This window comes from Astatotilapia calliptera, chromosome 3 (genome assembly GCF_964374335.1).
Source record: "Astatotilapia calliptera chromosome 3, fAstCal68.1, whole genome shotgun sequence".
Taxonomy (NCBI): domain Eukaryota; kingdom Metazoa; phylum Chordata; class Actinopteri; order Cichliformes; family Cichlidae; genus Astatotilapia; species Astatotilapia calliptera.
Window position 1 is genome coordinate 70,826,760 of NC_137424.1, and position 17,753 is coordinate 70,844,512.

General features: G+C 40.2%; 1 long non-coding RNA gene across 1 annotated transcript; it reads right to left on the reverse strand.

Annotated features, from left to right (window-relative positions):
• Nucleotides 1-16,616: 16,616 nt before the first annotated feature.
• On the reverse strand, nucleotides 16,617-17,753 carry LOC145425748 (uncharacterized). The gene is made up of 2 exons (XR_013906478.1): nucleotides 17,451-17,753; nucleotides 16,617-16,865 (listed from the first exon to the last, which is right to left on the reverse strand). It is a non-coding gene; the product is annotated as an uncharacterized LOC145425748 (long non-coding RNA).

Sequence of the window (17,753 nt, forward strand, 5' to 3'; positions counted from 1 at the left end):
GCAGCAGCATTTTAAATAACCTGTAGGGGATCAAGGAAATATTTACTGAGTGAAGAAAAAAGAATAGGCGTTGATACAGGAATGAAACTCAGTCCTCGGTTTCCCAGTATTATTCAGCATAAAAAAACCCTCTTCGGACATTATTGCTACACATCGTCATCCAAGGAGGCCCTGCTAGGGTTGATCAAGCCCCAGAGTGTGTGTCACTGGTTTAGTTAAATTGTTATTTCTCTTATTCTTTCTTCTGTTTAATTTTCTACAGTTTATTTTCTCCTATCTATTTACTGCAACTGAGAATTAATACTTACTTCTTTAGCATTTATGGAGCCTCACTTCTTCAAAGGGATAGAAAAGGTGATGGAGAGAAGTAAGACAAAAGGGACAAGATAGGAGAGAGTAGAGAGGAGAGCCGGATTGGCACCTCCCCGCCGGATTGGGCTGTATGCTCCACCTCCCCCCTGCCTCCCAGAGAAGGGAAGAAGAGCAGAGGGGAGAAGAGCGGAATATTTCTTTTCACTTGTGGTTAGCTGACTGCTAAGTGATGTCAGCCCTTTTTAGCTATAGCCAGTGACTGGTCCTCTCAGCAGTGTTAGCTAGTTCTCTTATTAGCCTGCTGTTGCGCGTGTCCTCTTATCCCAATCCCTCTAAGCAGTTTTCCTGTTGTATTGGCAACAAAGCCCCTACACCCCACTTCCACCGGGTGCACCTTCATCTTCCAGCCTCTGGCCCCTGCCTCAGCTGCATAGTTGGCATAGCGGAGCTTCTTGCGCTCCAATGTTTCCTCAGTTGTTTCCTCCCATGGTACCGTCAGCTCAATGAGATACACAATTTTTTGGGACTTGCCCTCGACTTCTCTCCCTCCCGGACAAATGTTGATGAAAGCTCACACTCATTTTGGTTCGTGAAAGGTTGAGCATTAATGGATTTTGTTAGATTTGTATTGTTGATTGTCATTTATGCTTAGAAATATTTACTTATATATGCTTAGAGTTTTGTAATTAGTTGTAGATTGGTAGAGGTTTTGATCCTTGATAGTCTGCAAACTTTGTGTGTATTAGACAGCACTTTGGGAGCATGAGAGGTCATACCGTGTCTTATTGTTTTATGGTAGGATTAACGTAGTTGCGTCTGTTCTAGTCTAAGTGCTCTTTGTTTAGATGAACTGCAGGACTTCCTCACCGTGTTATCTAGGATGAACCATCTAGGGTGAGGGGGAGGCTACCCTCTTCCTGACCAAGGATGTTTGACCCTTTGATCAGCAGTCCACACACACACACACACACACACACACACACACACACATACACAGGCAAGGTACTCTTTGTGTATGTAGACGTCATATGTTAATGAACTTATGCATATTCATGTAACCTCAATAAAAGGACAGTGTACGGGAGGACGGACGAGAGCTACTGGGGTCAAGCGAAGGAACGGCGTTTGTCTGGTTCTCTCCCGTGCACGAGTACCATGAAGAAGTTGCCTACTTGCGTCTTGCTTGCAGTGTAATTATATTGTCTTAACGTTCCAGCGAATAGGTTTATGCTACAAACCTATCAGATTTTTTTTGCACTTAACTTTCTCAGCTAGACACCTGATAACCTGGTTTTGTCTCCATGTGTATCTGCCCTGAGTAAGGCTAGTCCTACAACTAGAGCTGGGTGATAGAACGATAACGATATGTATTGCAAAATAACTTTTTCTCGATAGAAAAATTAAACTATTGCGATAGGCCTCACCGCTCTTGTCCTCTTAAAAAAAAAAAAAAAAAAAAGAACAGCCTATCCAAATTAAGTAGTGCAGAGCCGAACCAATCACAGCCGCAGCGTCACTTCACGTGACTTGTTACGTACAGCACAAGTGCCAAGCCGCACATGTGTATTTGTTTTGGGAAGTAGCCAGCCGCCATGCCGCCCGGGTAATGGAGGAAATGAGTGTGCCGACTAGAGAAAAATCAACCGAGAGCGTGACCAAAGGTTACCGAAGAGAAAACAGATGATGGTTCCAATGCCGGAGAGATTGTCCTGATGTTCCGTAGTGTGAAGGTATTTCGGCTATTTCAAGTCAAACAGAGTAGCGCGCACTGTAAATTGTGCCAAAAGCAAGTCTGGAAATACAATAAATCGGTGCATGCTCAATCTCTGACTGGAAGCACTAATTCGTCATTCGGCTTTTGTCAGACTAAAGTAACTGTTAAAACTGTTTGAAAAGCTAAGCTATACAACAAGGAGAGATTGAGAATTTCATTTTAGTTCTCAGTGTATTTGATATTGACAAAAGTTAGTCAATTTTGTCTCTTCTTCTGTAAAACAAACTAAGATTTATTTTTAGAATTAATATTTTGTTTCTAAGTGGAATTGACAATTTAGTAGTCTGTTTTGTTTGTTCTATTTGGAAACTTAAACGCTTTAGCGGCTGCCTTTTGTGTAGTTTGCAATATTTGCCTTTATTTATCTGAAAAAGTCTCATGTTTCTTAAGTACATCTACCCTGTTGAACTTATTATGGGAAATAAATATTTAAATCAAAAAAAGCTGCTGATTATTTCACATTTTACTTACAAATATAGTTATTTGGCTTATATCGTGATATATATCGTTATCGTCTGAAATGAAAAAAACATATCGTGAGATGAAAAAATCTCATATCGCCCAGCTCTACCTACAACCAACCAAGATGTGCTTGAGTGTGGCTGGGTCTGTACACTGGGGGCAGGATAGGTCCTTTCCAAACCAGAGCTGCAGATTTTGTTGAGGAAGGTAGCACATAATTTGTTACTCGGATGATGAAACTTCGTCTATTAGACTCCATTCCCCAGATTTCACTCCATGAGAGTTTCCTCTTTTCCACACTCTCCCAATTCATCCAGCGACCCTGTTTGGCCAGTGCCATGGCTCTGGCATATCTGGCTGTTTCCTCCTGTCGACGCACCTCCTCCACCACCACCTCCTCCCCGTTGCTAGAGTGGGAGCAGTGCCTCTCACTATGGGGTCCCGGGTGTCCATGAGTGACATCTCAAGCCTCACTTTTGCACATTTAAACTCCTCAACCAGACTAGGGATAGGCAATGACAGTATCCCGTCGCTATAGAGTCCAATGCTGCTGAGGCATTCAGGAAGTCCGAGCCACTTCTTAACGTAGGAGCTCACTAGCTTCTCTAGTCTATTGGTATGTTTGAGTGAGACCTCGTACATTATCAACGGCCACAGTAGTCTGGGTAACAACCCAAACTGGAAGCACCAGACCGTCAATTTCCCTGGAAGTGCAGTGTTTTTAATCCACTTGAGGTCATCAGCCAAGTTCTGCCTTAGTTTTTCTAGTTGCCACGTATCATTGAGGTCTGCATTGTACCACCATCCCAGGCTCTTTATGGGCTTCTCTAAGACTGTTGGAATTTGTTCTCCACTGATATAGAATTGCTCAGTTGTCACCTTTCCTTTCATGATGGAGATGCTGCAAGATTTACTTGGCTTAAACTCCATTCTTGCCCATTCTGTTTTCCTGGAGCTTCTGTAGCAATCGCCCAGTACATGGTTTTGTTGTTGTAATGATGGTCATGTCATCCATGTAAGCTCTAATAGGAGGAAGACTAAGGCCACTCTTGAGTTTCTAACCTCCTACTACCCACCAAGATGCCCGCATGACCAACTCCATTGTCATGATAAATGCCAGAGGGGAAATCGTGCAGCCTGCCATAACTCCAATTCCCAGGTGCTGCCAGGCTGTGGTGGTGTTCTCAACTGTCACACAAAACTGTAAATCCTAAAAGTAGGTCTTGACCAATCTTGTGATGTGGTTTGGTACGCTGAAATAGTTGAAGGCCATCCACAAGATCTCGTGCAGAACTGACCCAAAGGCATTGACAAGGTCTAAACCAGGGGTCCCCAATCCCAGTCCATGAGGGCCGGTGTCCCTGCAGGTTTTAGATGTGTCCTTGATCCATCACAGCTGATTTAAATGGATAAATTACCTTCTCAATGGCTCTGTCCCAATTCAGGGTCTGCACGCTTGAAGTACGCATTTCAAGTGCGGTTACGTCACCGCCACGCGACGCCGGCTGTGCCAACTCGAAGTGTACTTCAAATGCATACTCCAAATGCGCCGTCGATTTCCCCAAATATCAAGCGTGGTCCGGTGCACACTTCGTGGTCCCATATATCTCACAATTCATAGCGCGGCGGTGGATGTGGAGAATTTTGCCGCAAAATATGGCAGAAGGGAGCGGCCGAAGAGGTTTTTTTTTTTTTCCAAACTTTATTGAACTTATAAAGCGAACAGTCAGTCATTCCAGTTCAGTTTGTACAGTAGACATACAAGGCAAATAAGAGTAACAATATACAGTACAATGAAATAAGAAGGATAAATAAATAAAGGATAGAAAAGAAAAAAAGAAAAAAAGGGGTGGAATGTGACAGACTTCATAACAACTTTGTACTTGAAAGTTGTGACAGCTCATTCGTTAAACATGTCTGAATGAATTTCAATCAATGATAAACCTTTTTTATTGGAAGTTAATTTAAGAGAGTTTAAGTAATATTCAATTTCAATCAAAAACAAATTAAATGATGGGGTTGAGTTTTGAAATTTACATTTATGTATGTGGAATTTCCCTAATGGAGCGGCCGAGGAGTGAACTGTCAAAAGTACTGAATATGACGTCACTTATTTATGTGCGAATGTTTAATAATTATAGTCAGTCATATATACACAAACACAACAAGCTGAAAGTCAGTGATATGTGTGTGTGTGTGTGTGTGTGTGTATATATATATATATATATATATATATATATATATATATATACATATATATATATATATATATATATACATATATATATGTATATATATATATATACATATATATATGTATATGTATATATATATATATATATATATATATATATATATATATATATATATATATATATATATATATATATATATATATATATGTATATATATATATATATATCATAATAATCTGACAATACTATAATATTGGCCATATTATATTTACATTACCACAGTGAGATGACTTTAGTCTCATGAACAACATTAACTAATTGTTATTTACTAACTAATCTTAAATGACTGTTCAGCATAGAAATGAAGCCCAACAATCATGTTTTACAGTCCCGTGGTCTCAGTCTCAGATACTCAACTAATCAAAGTGATGTCATGACAAAAATGAATGACCAACAAAACATTTTTCTCCTTCATTTCTGTCAAACAAAGCTGTATGTAATGTGTCTCGCGGTTAGTATCATGGTTGCTAGGCAACCTGAACAGCGCGACGAAGCGTATACCGTCCCATTTCACAAGCCTCTCACTTCCGCACTTCTCGTACTCATAGTACGCACTGTACGTAGTACGCGTGCAGACCCTGAATTGGGACACAGCTAACATGTCTTGAAGTTCTCCAGAGGCCTGGTGATGAACTAATCATGTGATTCAGGTGTGTTGACCCAGGGTGAGATCTAAAACCTGCAGGGACACCGGCCCTCGTGGACTGGGATTGCGACTCCTGGTCTAAACAGACCATGTGATGGTCTCTTTGTTCTTTCTTGGCAGTTTGAATCTGGTGCCAGATGACGCTAGCATCCTCCAGGCATCCCGAGAAGCCCGGGATGCCGGCCTTCTGCACTGATGTGTCAATATAGTTGTTTCTTTGCAACAAAGTAGATAGTCTTTGGGCCAAGAAACTGAAGAAGATCTTTCCCTCTACGTTCAGCAGGCTGATCTGGCAAAACTGGCTGATGGATGAGGAAATGAAATAAAGACATGAAATGGAAAAATAGAAAACCAAAAAAGAAAAGTTTACATATGACAAAACCTACAATCCTAGGTCTCTTGGTGCATACTCAATCATCCAGATAAGTAAATTCCAAAAGGGGTTTTATGTTTTCAATGGGAGAATGTTTTGTGTCTTGGGTGAGTGATGAAATGTTTCTCCCATTGAAATCTAGTGATGTGCAGATCGATCCTGAAATATCAATTCCTCCGATACCAATCATTTATGTTCTAGAATCAATTCTCACATTAAAATATCAATATTTTATAAATTTAGAGTAAATTTGTAGTTTATCATTAACAGGAACACAGTGGAACTATAACATTCAGATTGTCTACATTCAGAGGAACTACTTCCTCTTCCCCCTTTCCCCCTTTCATAGTCATGTGCGAAATACGGCTGTATAAATGTCTCGCAGCGTAATTGGAGTCATGTGCGGACTTATTTTACCTCCACAATCAGCTGAGACGTGGTTTGCGATACATGTGACAAAAAAGTGCTCTAAGAGTGAGGTTTTGTGGCCATACTAGGGAGACATTCAAAAGTGTCTGTTGGGGGGTAAATACATTTTACAGGGTTTATTTATCGGATAAAATACGTTAAATGTCACCGTTATTATTGGCCGGCCCGGAAACAGTGGGGGTGTCCAAATTCAGAGGCTGCTTCCACCTGAGGACCTGGCCTTCGCGGTCTAGAGAAAGCCGGGTAGTACGTCACGAACTCCCCCGGTGGAGTGAAACTCTGCTGTCTGCTCCTTGCTATCTAAAATATAACCGGGCACTGACGTAAACTCTCAACCGTCTCACTCTTCTGTTTAATCATTTAATAATAAGAGTAATATTAAAACTAAGTCACTGCCGCCAATGTTGGAAACTGGAATTGGCTGGGCCACGCTATGAATTCTGCGATATGGTTTTTCAATTTTGTTGTCCGGGTGGAAAATCGGGAGAAATTTGGGAGAATGGTGGCTCCGGGAAATTTTCGGGAGGGGCACTGAAATTCGGTATTCTTCCGGTAAAATGGGAAGGGTATGTATGGTTGTGGCAACATCACTAACCTTGTCAAACACCTCAGAGTAAATCATATCACAGAATATGACGATCGTATGTTGAGGCGAACTGAAGAGGAGGACAGGGACAGGTGCTGCTAGGGCGAGACAGACGTCTCTCACGGAGTCCTTTAGTGCTGCAGGCAGGCAAGGTGTTCAAATAGTGCACAACTTCAGTTTTTTTATTCCTATATGATGAACCCTGCATTATTAAGTGATAAGAACAAGTAATCTGATGTCCTGTAATCATTATGATGTTATAATTTGAGATACAATAAATAAAATGAGTTTTTGTACAAAGTATCGGTATCGGATCAGAATCGTCAATAACACCCTGAATATTACTTGGTATCGGATTGGAAAGAAAAACAGTGGTGTCGCACATCACTATTGAAAATGCTACTACGTCCAAATGAACAGAATCAACCTTTAGGAAACTCCTAGGTCCAACGCTTAGGGACAATGACAGATCTAATCTTAAAAGTAGAGTGTCGGTTTCGTGGATCTAAACTGGGACCTTGTTCCACAAAACAGGGGTTCTGCCTCCCATTCTACTTTCAAATACTTCAGGAACCATGAGTTAGACAGCAGCCCAGGTGTGTCTGCTTTCTGGTTTTGACCCCCATACGGTTGTTATCTGGGTGAATGTGTTGGATATATGAAGTGTATAAAGAGAAAACTGTAAGACAATTGGTCCTTTTGTCTTCTTAAAGGCCTGTATCTAAAACCACAACAGCTTCTTCCTGTTATATTCAGTCTGTTCTTGTAGTCTGAGGCTGATGAGACTTTTCACCACAGAGAGTTCTGGTTTGGCCAGTGACAGTGTTCATGTTGTGAGAACTTGTTTGCTTGGTGCTCTGCGGTGAAGTGTGTCAGACTGCACTTAAAGAAGGTGGCATTTTTGTGGTTGTGCATGTCTTTCTTCACACAATCACCTACCAGTTCTCTGCAATCATTTCCTGTTTCTCAGCAGATGTGTAAAGGAGTGGGAAAAAAAACTCTAAAAACATGCTGCTAGTCACAAAAGTGGTGATTAATGTCAGTTTAATGAAAAATAAAATAATAAAATTAAAATTGTTTTGCCACAGCTGTAATGTAAAGTGTGAAAACAGCGCTGTTGCTGTTGCATCTCTTGTAATTTGTGTTTCCTTTGTTCTGCAGAAAGTGATCCAGCTGTAATTTACTCAGCAGTGAGAACTGAAGATGTTAGCTATGGACAAATAATCGTCACACGAAAGATGAAAAGAGGTACAGCTGCTCTTCTTTTTACTTGGGAAGTTTAATTTAATCTAACTTGATTTAAATTACCTTAAACAGAAATCAGGATTTTGTTCAAGTGGGTCAAAAGCTATACTAGACATAAGCAGAATAGCTTTGATTGAAATGTGGAAAATGCAGGATAGCACAATAGATATGCTAAGTGGAGGCAGACATTTTTTACCCTTTGAGTATGAAGCAGAAAATAATTCATAATAACTATTAATTTTAAACAAGGTGCTTAATCACAATGGTTACAAAAAAACCAAACCAATCCAATAACACTGTCCCAATCCTAATATTTTAGTAAACTTTGCTGTAGTGCACCATGTGCATTACATAGCACCTGCTGCAGTAACATTTGCCACACAGTGGAAAATAATAGTTTAGCACAAATTAACAGACTAAAAATGAATCTACTGCTGTTACTGTACTGAACCATGACTGCTTTATTTTACACGTAACCTCAGCATTTGACTCAGTAGGTCAGAACATTTTTATCAACAGCTGTTTTCAATCAAATTTTAGAAATAAGCTGTTTGGTCAACATAGATAACATATCATCAGCTCACTGTAGATGTGGTGCACCACAAGGTTCAATTTTAGGTCCTTTTTTTTCACTTAACTAGGTCAATTTCACCCACCTATGCCTCGTTTCATCACTACACCACTGTTCACCTTTGTTCTCCGAAGTCTCACTGCTCGCCTACCTAATGAACACGAGAGAGAGAGAGAGAGAGAGAGAGAGATGACTTTGACAACTTTATTAACACCACATTAAAAAACAAAAACCACAAAAAAAAATAAACTAACCGAATACACAGTTGCTACTACATAATCAGCAACATCAATATGCACTAACCATTTACTAACCCTAAACCAACACCTTGATGCATGCTCAATCATCCAGGGAAGTAAATCCCAAAAAGTTGATTCTGTTCATCTGGACATAGCGTTTTCAGTGGGAGAAACGTTTTGTCACTCATCCAAGTGACTTCTTCGGTCTCGGCTGGCTGGGTAAACCTGCAGTCAGTTGCCCAAGGATCTGTTTCTTTAAATGGGCAATACATTACATGTATAAAGGCTAATTGATGCTACTAATTTTCAGAAATGACAAGAGTTATGTTGGAGGAGTGAAGGTGAACTTTTCAAACTGTGAAGAAAGGTGGAACTGAAAGGGATTGAAGTCCCCAGAGCTTACCTCTCATTACATCTGAAAATGGGTAAAAGGTCTTAACATCCAGGCTCTTATGTTTACAGTGATACAAAGTGCTATAACAGAGTGTATCTTTATGTGCTTTTGAAAATAGTAAATCCTATTAATTTTGTGCATCCCTTTTTTATCCCTTTGTGAAACCATAAAGGTAAAACTGAGTATTTAATCCACATTAATATAAATAGTTCTTACCTTTTTACCCACTCTCCAATGTAATGACAGATAAGATAGACTTCAGTCTCATATACAGTTTGAAAGGCTTGCCTTTACTCCTCCAAACATACCTATTGTCATTTTGGTACAGTAACTCAAACTTTGTGTCTTCTGACCATAAAACTTATCTCCAGAAGGTTTTTGGCTTATCCTACATGGGTGTGTGTATTTAGTTTAGGATAAGCCACACACTAAGAACAAGTGTCCCATCTGCTCCTATAGAACACAAAACCTGTCTAATACCCACATAGTTTTAAAGGAGTCCAGATTTTTATTCAGAGAGTTAAAAGCATGCTCTACTCTCAGACGGGATGCCGACTATCCCTTTAAGCTCTGCACAGCATCAGTCCAACCCTGACCTAACATTTGGTTCTTCCTAGTCTTCCATCTTGCCGGCTTGGCTGTACCAAACAAAAAAAATAATCAGAACCAGAGTCCGTTCTTACTTCACTGAATACTTAGGGCCAAAAACTAATGAGGGTGCAGAGAATTTCTCCCCCAGAGATTTCACCCACTCCTGCAACAAAGAAAATAAACCCACTAGCCGCGGACAACAAACCACTAAGTGCTGAAAGGACAGAAAGGACATCCCTCCCCAGTGCTTGGGTCCAGGTGGGCTCTCTATCTGTTCATGGCTATTGCTCCATGTATAATCCTTTTGCATTTAGGGGTAAAGTTGGAGGCAAAAAACGCCAGTCCATTTCAACTCCCTCATTCCAACCAGAGAATGTAAGTTCACCACCTTAGCACAACTATATTATAGCTGCTTCTTCCCACAAGACGTAAAACTAGCAATGGTGTTCCCAAGGGGAGAAGTAGGTCACTCCCCATCAGGCTGCTCCTCAAAGGCAGCACTGACCATCAAGGAGGGAAAAACATATTCGCTGTCATCACCCCATTGATCAGCTAGGACCTGGTTTCCAGCAAACTCTCAGCGATGGTGACAGGGATTGCCAAATTCCCTCCACAATCCTAACCAGAACTCTGGAGGACTTAATGCCCGTGACACAACCAAGTGTTCCCATCGACATCCTTGTGAGATGACCCAATTTGATAATACCAGCCTCCACAAACTGGCTCTTTATTATAGAATAGTACTTGGAACAGAAAGTAATTAAAAACAGCAGCTCTTCAAAAAGCTATATCCCAAGTCTTGGGTCAGGAGTCCGTGTGACTCTGCCAGGTGTTGATCACGAGCTGTAAAAAGGTATAAGTCCAGACAGCCTCAGCCAATTTGAGGGGAAAAAGCTGTTTATCCAATCCAAGCCAGCCCACTCTCCAAAGAAGTAACTGAGCAGAAGTCAGCTATCAGTAACCAAAGCCATTCAGCAGCCTCTGTGTCATCTGTAGTCTAAGAGCTGCAGTTCTGGACAAAACTTCTATTAGTCCTTGTCCCCCCCCCTCTGCCATGAGAAGATACAATGCTACTACACAAAGCCAATGCTGACCAGACTAGACACATTTCACCAGAAGGCGCTGCACCGCTTTCAAAAGACCAGGTGGTAGCACTAAAACAATGTCTGTGCCATAAGGATGAGGCTAGATTGTTAGCTATCAAATCCTTGCCCTGTAGGAAAGGTAGGGGAGCAACCAGTTCCATTTAGACAACTTAGTCTCCACCTTTTCCCACACTCGCTCCCAGTTCTGCTTCACAGTCATCACTCCCCAAGTATACCCCAAGAGTTTTAATACCCCTTCAACCCCACTGACCCCAGGGAGTCTAGGAATATGGGCATAATTCCACTGCCCCATTAAACAGGCCTCACTCTTCCCATAACCCACATAGCAAAATTGGTTTTGCCCAGATCTGGCCAACACAATGTGCTTACACATGGCCCACAAACCACAAAGAATGACGGCCCTTTGGTGGCCCAGATCTGGTTTGCCAGAGGTGGCCCACACATGGGCCAGCAACAGCAGACAATGACTGAGGACGCAGCTCCCCCCGAGTCCTATCTAAAGTAAAGTCAAGACAACAATTCCATTCCCCACCCAACACAACACAGTCCCCTTGATCAGCAGCACTTAATTTTTCTTTGAATGTTTTAAAGAAAATCTCACGCTCACACCCTAAGGTTGGTGCATAGACATTAACCAAAGTAAAAATAAAACCTTGTATTTCAGCTTTCACCATAAGGCATCTGCCCTTTACCATCTCCATGTTGAAAGTAATATTTGCTTTTAGACAAGGAGAAAATAAAATAGAAACTCCTGTGCTAAAATTTGTCCCATGGCTAAGAAACTGCTGCCCTCCCCACCATAGACCCCAGTCTATTTCATTAGTACTGTCAGTATGTGTTTCTTGGAGAAAGACTATAACTAGTCTCTTCTGCTTGATTTCTTCTGCTAATAAGGCTCTCTTATTTGCATCCCTGCACCCATTCACATTGAAGGAGGCCACCCTCAACCCCTGCACATAAAAGGAAACCATCATGAAAGCAAACAGAAAAACCCATCAGAGATGAAACACCTAGTGTTGTATGATCATGATGTCTTATTTTGAAAAGTTGCTTTTCTCTATTGATTCTGACGCTTTAATTCTTTCCTCAGACCAGTAACATGTTTCTTCAGGCAATAACGCTTTTTAAGTAAGTCCAGTAAGTCCAACCCCACAACTTTCTGAAGAGTCATAGCTGACTGAATGAATTTCTCCACTTCAGGGAAATATTCCCTAACATTCACTTTTTTACCAAAAGTGTCATGCAGAAAAGCAACGATTTCCTCCAAAGAATACAAATCTGCATTTTAAGACACACTGTCTGCTACAGAAACATTATCAGAGTCAGAATCACAATCCATGTCATTCATGTCGTTACCATTACAACCCACAAGGCGTCCTGTTCTGCTGCTCCTCCACCACTGGTTTATGACAAATCTATGGCCAACAATTAGCTGAACAAAAAGCAAATATTTAACTTTTAAAATGCAAGTTAATGCAGTTTAGTTTATGAGATAATTGTTTCACCTCTCATGTTGACATTTTTTTTTTTAATATGCAATTAAAGTGTGACCAGTATTGGAAGCTCTGATTTGTATCTGAGCTGGTTCCCAGTACAGTACTGAATGGGACTGTGTGTGATGCAGAGAGGTGGAGATTGGAGGTCTTAATTGAACTACAAAGCTTGTAATCATGTTTCCTGTTGTTTGAACTGTGTGTGTTTGTATTCAGACTTTAAACCAGAGCCAGACGTTGTCTACTCTTCACTGAAGTAGTCCACCAGTCCAACCACTGACATCCAGCTGCTGTTCTCTAACTGGTCCCCCCAGCATCTCAGACCAGAGGACATCCACATGATACAAAAATGTTTTATGTGTTAACAAAAGCTCCTTTTCCATTAGTACCTAGTCGGATGGGTGCAGCATGTTTTGTCAACGTTTTCAAGGTACTTGTTAATACCTGCTCTGCCTGGGTTCCAAGAGAACCGAGCAGGTAATTAAATATGACATTGTCAGACTACTTCCCACCGATTTTCTGGTCAGTAGCATCACTCAATGTGTCACAATCGCGTCTCGTTCACAAAAATTTAGGACGTGGAATTTTTTTAACCCAGCAACAAGAGAAATGGCTACAAAAACCAATGCAGTGTTTCCCTAACTCTGACTAAAAGCTTCAGACCAAGCAGAAGTTATATTATTGCCTCGATGTTCACCTATTTTGTAGCATTCGCCTCCTATATAAAGGTAGAGGGATGCTTGGATGCGTATGACAACAACCATGCACATTAGATACTAGCGGATTGTAATGGAAAACCAGTCAGTCTGTGGCGAGTCTATCTGAGTAGGTGCTGTTGGAAAAGGGATACATATTTTTTTAAATGTTCAAAGTAGTTTTTTGCTCTTTTGGACTCTTCTGTTTGTTTGTTTTTTTGTTTTTTCATATATCATATTTAACTGACTCGAAAATCAGCAGGGTTTACAGAAATATGTGAATGTGTTTCATAGATATTTATAATAAAAATATGAGACAAATACCTTGCTCTTGTTCCCACAGCAAACGTGTTTCTCTGCAGGATTAAAAACTGTTTGCTCTCTTTCGTTTCTCACGTGGTTCTTTGGGTTTCACCAAGCTATACGATGGAAAATTTGACTTGTTCCGGTTTGGTTGTGGCTAACCGATGCAGACATCTTTTAACTGCAGATAAAAAGAAGAAGAGGGGGGAAACAAACATAAACATTAAACCACAGCAATAGAAGAGCTACAGCATGGAAATAGTTGCTACCTTGATGTTCTAATTCACACTGACACAAGGCAGCAGCAGCTGATTAAGGAAATCAGAATCAGAATACTTTATTAATCCCGAAGGAAATTATAGGTTGCAGCAGGCAGCGCGCTACGGTTCATGCACACTAACAAAGAACCTTCTGACCAAACTTTACACAAACATCACATTGGGAAGACATGTCAGAGAGGTAGGCTGGTAGGAAAAACAACGAAAATACACAACATGAGGTGAGAGGAGGAGAAAAAAAACTCCACTCAGACTGAGCTCCTAATGGGAAAACAGTTTGAGAACAGAAAAAACACCCCGGTACAAAAAGCACATGACTGTCAATACACCATAGAAACACAAGACAAGCAGCAGGGGTGGGTAAGGGTAAGAGAGAGCCAGTGTAGACAGCACATCCGGTCCTGCATGTCTGCACTGGTCCAGTCAACCCACCATCTGCATTGGGAGGGAACAAGCATCGAAGGCATTTGGAAATGAGCCCATTTTGAGAGCCCACGACTCGTCCCATCGTTTCAATCACAGCGGGCAGCCTTGTGGGGTTTTGAACAGCTGATTCCGCTTTCTTTAATCTTTGATAAGCCAGAGCCAAGCCAGCTCCGATCAGCAAGAACCCTGTTATCATGGTTAGGGTCCAGCCAGGCACACGACCCTCCAGTTATGCCGTCCATCGTGTATCCGGCAGGGAACGTCCCTCCAGGACACTCAGGCACACCCAAGCCCAGGCTTCTCATTGAGAAGAGGGTGTCAATTGCATTCAGGGACCAGTTGATCAAATCCATAGTTCCTCTTTTAGGTTTTAGAGAACAGACTGTGAGAGAGTTTTCCAGGAAAATAGTAAAAAATAGAGAAGAATAGACAAAGACACAGAAGCTAAGCAGGAAAGATAAGGGAAAGAGAGAGGAGAAAAGTGTGACCGCCTTTGTCGAGAGCCAAAGCAGAAAGTGAGAAAAAAATAATAATAACCTAAATAACCTACAAATTATTTGCTAGCAGATTCTTGAAGGTGATGTTTTATAATTAATATTTATTACAAATCTCAAATTTCTGCCTTTTTTCTACTCAACAAAAACAAGTTAATTCCAACTTTCTAGCTAACCTTCGAGTTAACTTGACAACGAGGTGCTTCATTTTGATAAATAGATGTCTTTATTGTTCATCCTCCTGGGAAAGATTCAAAATAATGAAAAAACCCAGTTGACATTTTGCTCGCCACACATATAGAATAATTTAAACTTGTTTTCTTCAGCATGTCAGAGTTCTGTCTTTGACTGTGACAAGTTTCCAGCCACCACCCCTGTGTACTTCAAGGAACTGAACATATTTATTGCATTTTAGGGTTTCATTTGACAGAAAAATCATCTGATTCTAAGGAGCTGTTTTGTTTGTTTTGTTGCAGCTGTTTTAATTGTGGCATTTGTTTATCAGATATTTGTACTCACAGCTGATAAGTGTAGAGGACGGGAAAGTTGATCTAAGAGTTGTCCGTACATACATACATAGATAGATAGATAGATAGCTTGTTCTTTATATTTTTTAATTTTTGAAAAATGTACGTGTTTTGTTTTTGTTTCCATCTAGATGATCAGAAAAGTCTTTGGTGTTTTTTGATCATTTTAGACAAAGGGGGACATTCTCCAGAACAGATGTGGTTTTATGGAGGCTACAGCTAAATGCTGCCTTCTCTACAGTACAACATAAAATTTTATACATTGCCATCACTGACTGTCATTATTGACCTCAAATTGATTTTGAGGTTAGCACTGTTTCCTCACAGCAAGAAGGTTGTGAATTTGATTCCTCCGCCTATCTCACTGAGGAGGACATCCACTACATCAGTGGTAAGTGATGGATAGCTAACTATCTAAGCAAAGAGAAAAAGAGAAAACATTAGCTACCCACCTCTGTCTTTGAACCAATAGAAAGCTGGTGCTCAGAGGAAGAGGGCGGGCTTTACTTGGTGTCAGTGACAGAAATGAAAAAAAGCTCAAATGAGTGAGAAGGACGATGAAGGAAACATCTGTGCTGTGTCTGCTCTGTAAGTAGAATCTCTGTGTTTGTTTGAATTCTTGTACTTTGACTGTCTGCTCTCCTGATAACTGATGATGGAGGAGAAGACATGAAAAACAAATCAGGCTGAATTCAAGTTCAAAACACCACGAGGACCAACTGCAGGTCTGAACTGACTCTTTATCTTTGCTCAGGAGTCGAGGAAACACAGCAGGCAGTGAAAAGATCAAATCATTCACTCATTATATCAACACAGCTGCACAGTGGACACATGACTTCACTGGGTTATTTAAATACAGTGGATATTTATTATTTATTATCAAAAGAAGTGAATATTTTGTGTATACTCAAAGTGTAGTCAGTAAACTATAATGCTATTGCTGTAGGGTCTACCATACAATGCAAAGCAACTTGAGCCGATTGTTGTTGGGATTTGGTATAATGTATAAATAAAATTAAATTGAACATGATCACAGCAAGAGCTGCTTTATAGATAAGAACTGGAGAAGAGAAGCATGAGGAGTCTGCATACACAGCAAATCCAGCATGTCCAAATTAACACTGTCGGATTTGATTTCAACACTATTAAAGTGTCTATATGGGTCCACACCAGAGAGTGTTAATTTAACTCTTTTTGGAGAGTTGGTACGTTAACTCTGATTTAGTGTTAAACACCAAATCTGTCTGGAGTTGATAATTTAACACTTGGTGTTAAGAGTTTATATATTAACTCTCAAAGAGTATTTTAGTTTAACTACGTAAGAGTTACCTTTAATTCATTCTAAAAAGCGGGAATTTTACTGTTCTGAACTTCTAGAAATTTCTTTTGGAAATAAACATTTACTAAAAAGATGCAATGGTTTTTGAAAAACATTTATTCTGAACTGTGCACCACAATTTCAAAACATTTTCTGAAAGATGTAACAGTATACATGTTCTCACTTTCATTAGAATTTTGTTTATCAAAAGGTCTGACATGGTAAATGCAAATAACAGCATTCTCATCACTTATTTCTTCAATACAATATGCATGTCCTTCATTCATCCCTTTGTGGAACTTCAACGCACTTCTGCTCTCCCCCATATTCCATCTTCACAAGCATATCCTGTGTGGAGATTGAATAAAAATTAGTTGACACTAATTAACGGCACAAATAATCCAGTAAACAATTGCAGCACAGTAAAAAAAAAAAGGAATCCTCTTTGAGCCATTACTTGTGTAAAGTATTTTCCCAAAAGACAAGGACACAGGCAACAGGTAATACTGAACTAAATGTAAAACCTCAACTTTTTTCATTTTTACCTAAACCGTGTGCACAAAACTCTGGAGGGATCTATGCTAACGTAGAATCCAGTCAGGACGTCAGCTACTGCTGTTTGCTCGTTTGTTTGTTTTTTATATGGGCGATCGTTTTCAGGCTTCAAGTAGCACCATTATACCAACGTTTCACATTCTAGACATTGTTTTAGGTGTATTTGACCAAAAGTTTGACTGAAAATTCACATGCAAGCTTTTTTTCAAGGCTGTGGTATTTGCCCGCAAACAATACCTTTCAGCTAGCTAAAACAGAATATTATGCTATCAGCGAGCAACATGGCTAATGCCTTTCACACAGCTTTGTCTCAACTCCAAAGAGCCACAGAAGTAAAAGCTAATAACAACTGAAACAATCTTTGAAAAAATGACTTACCAAGCATGGCAAACAACTCAAATATGTAGAGCAAAATGTTCTGAAACGGCTTCACTTCAGCTTCGATTGGAGGTGCTGGGGGCGGAGTCTGTGAATTTACTCTGTTGGTGTCATAGCCCCTGTAGGAGTTCAGAGTTAAGAGGTCAAGAGTTAATGTTTCCATTGTAACACCTCCAGATTTGACAGAGAAACACTCATTTTTAACACTCGATTTTAACTACTATCATTTTACACCTCAGAGTTACATTAAAAGAATGTGACTCTGCTTAGAGTAAAATTAACTCTACTTTTGCAAGAAGACTA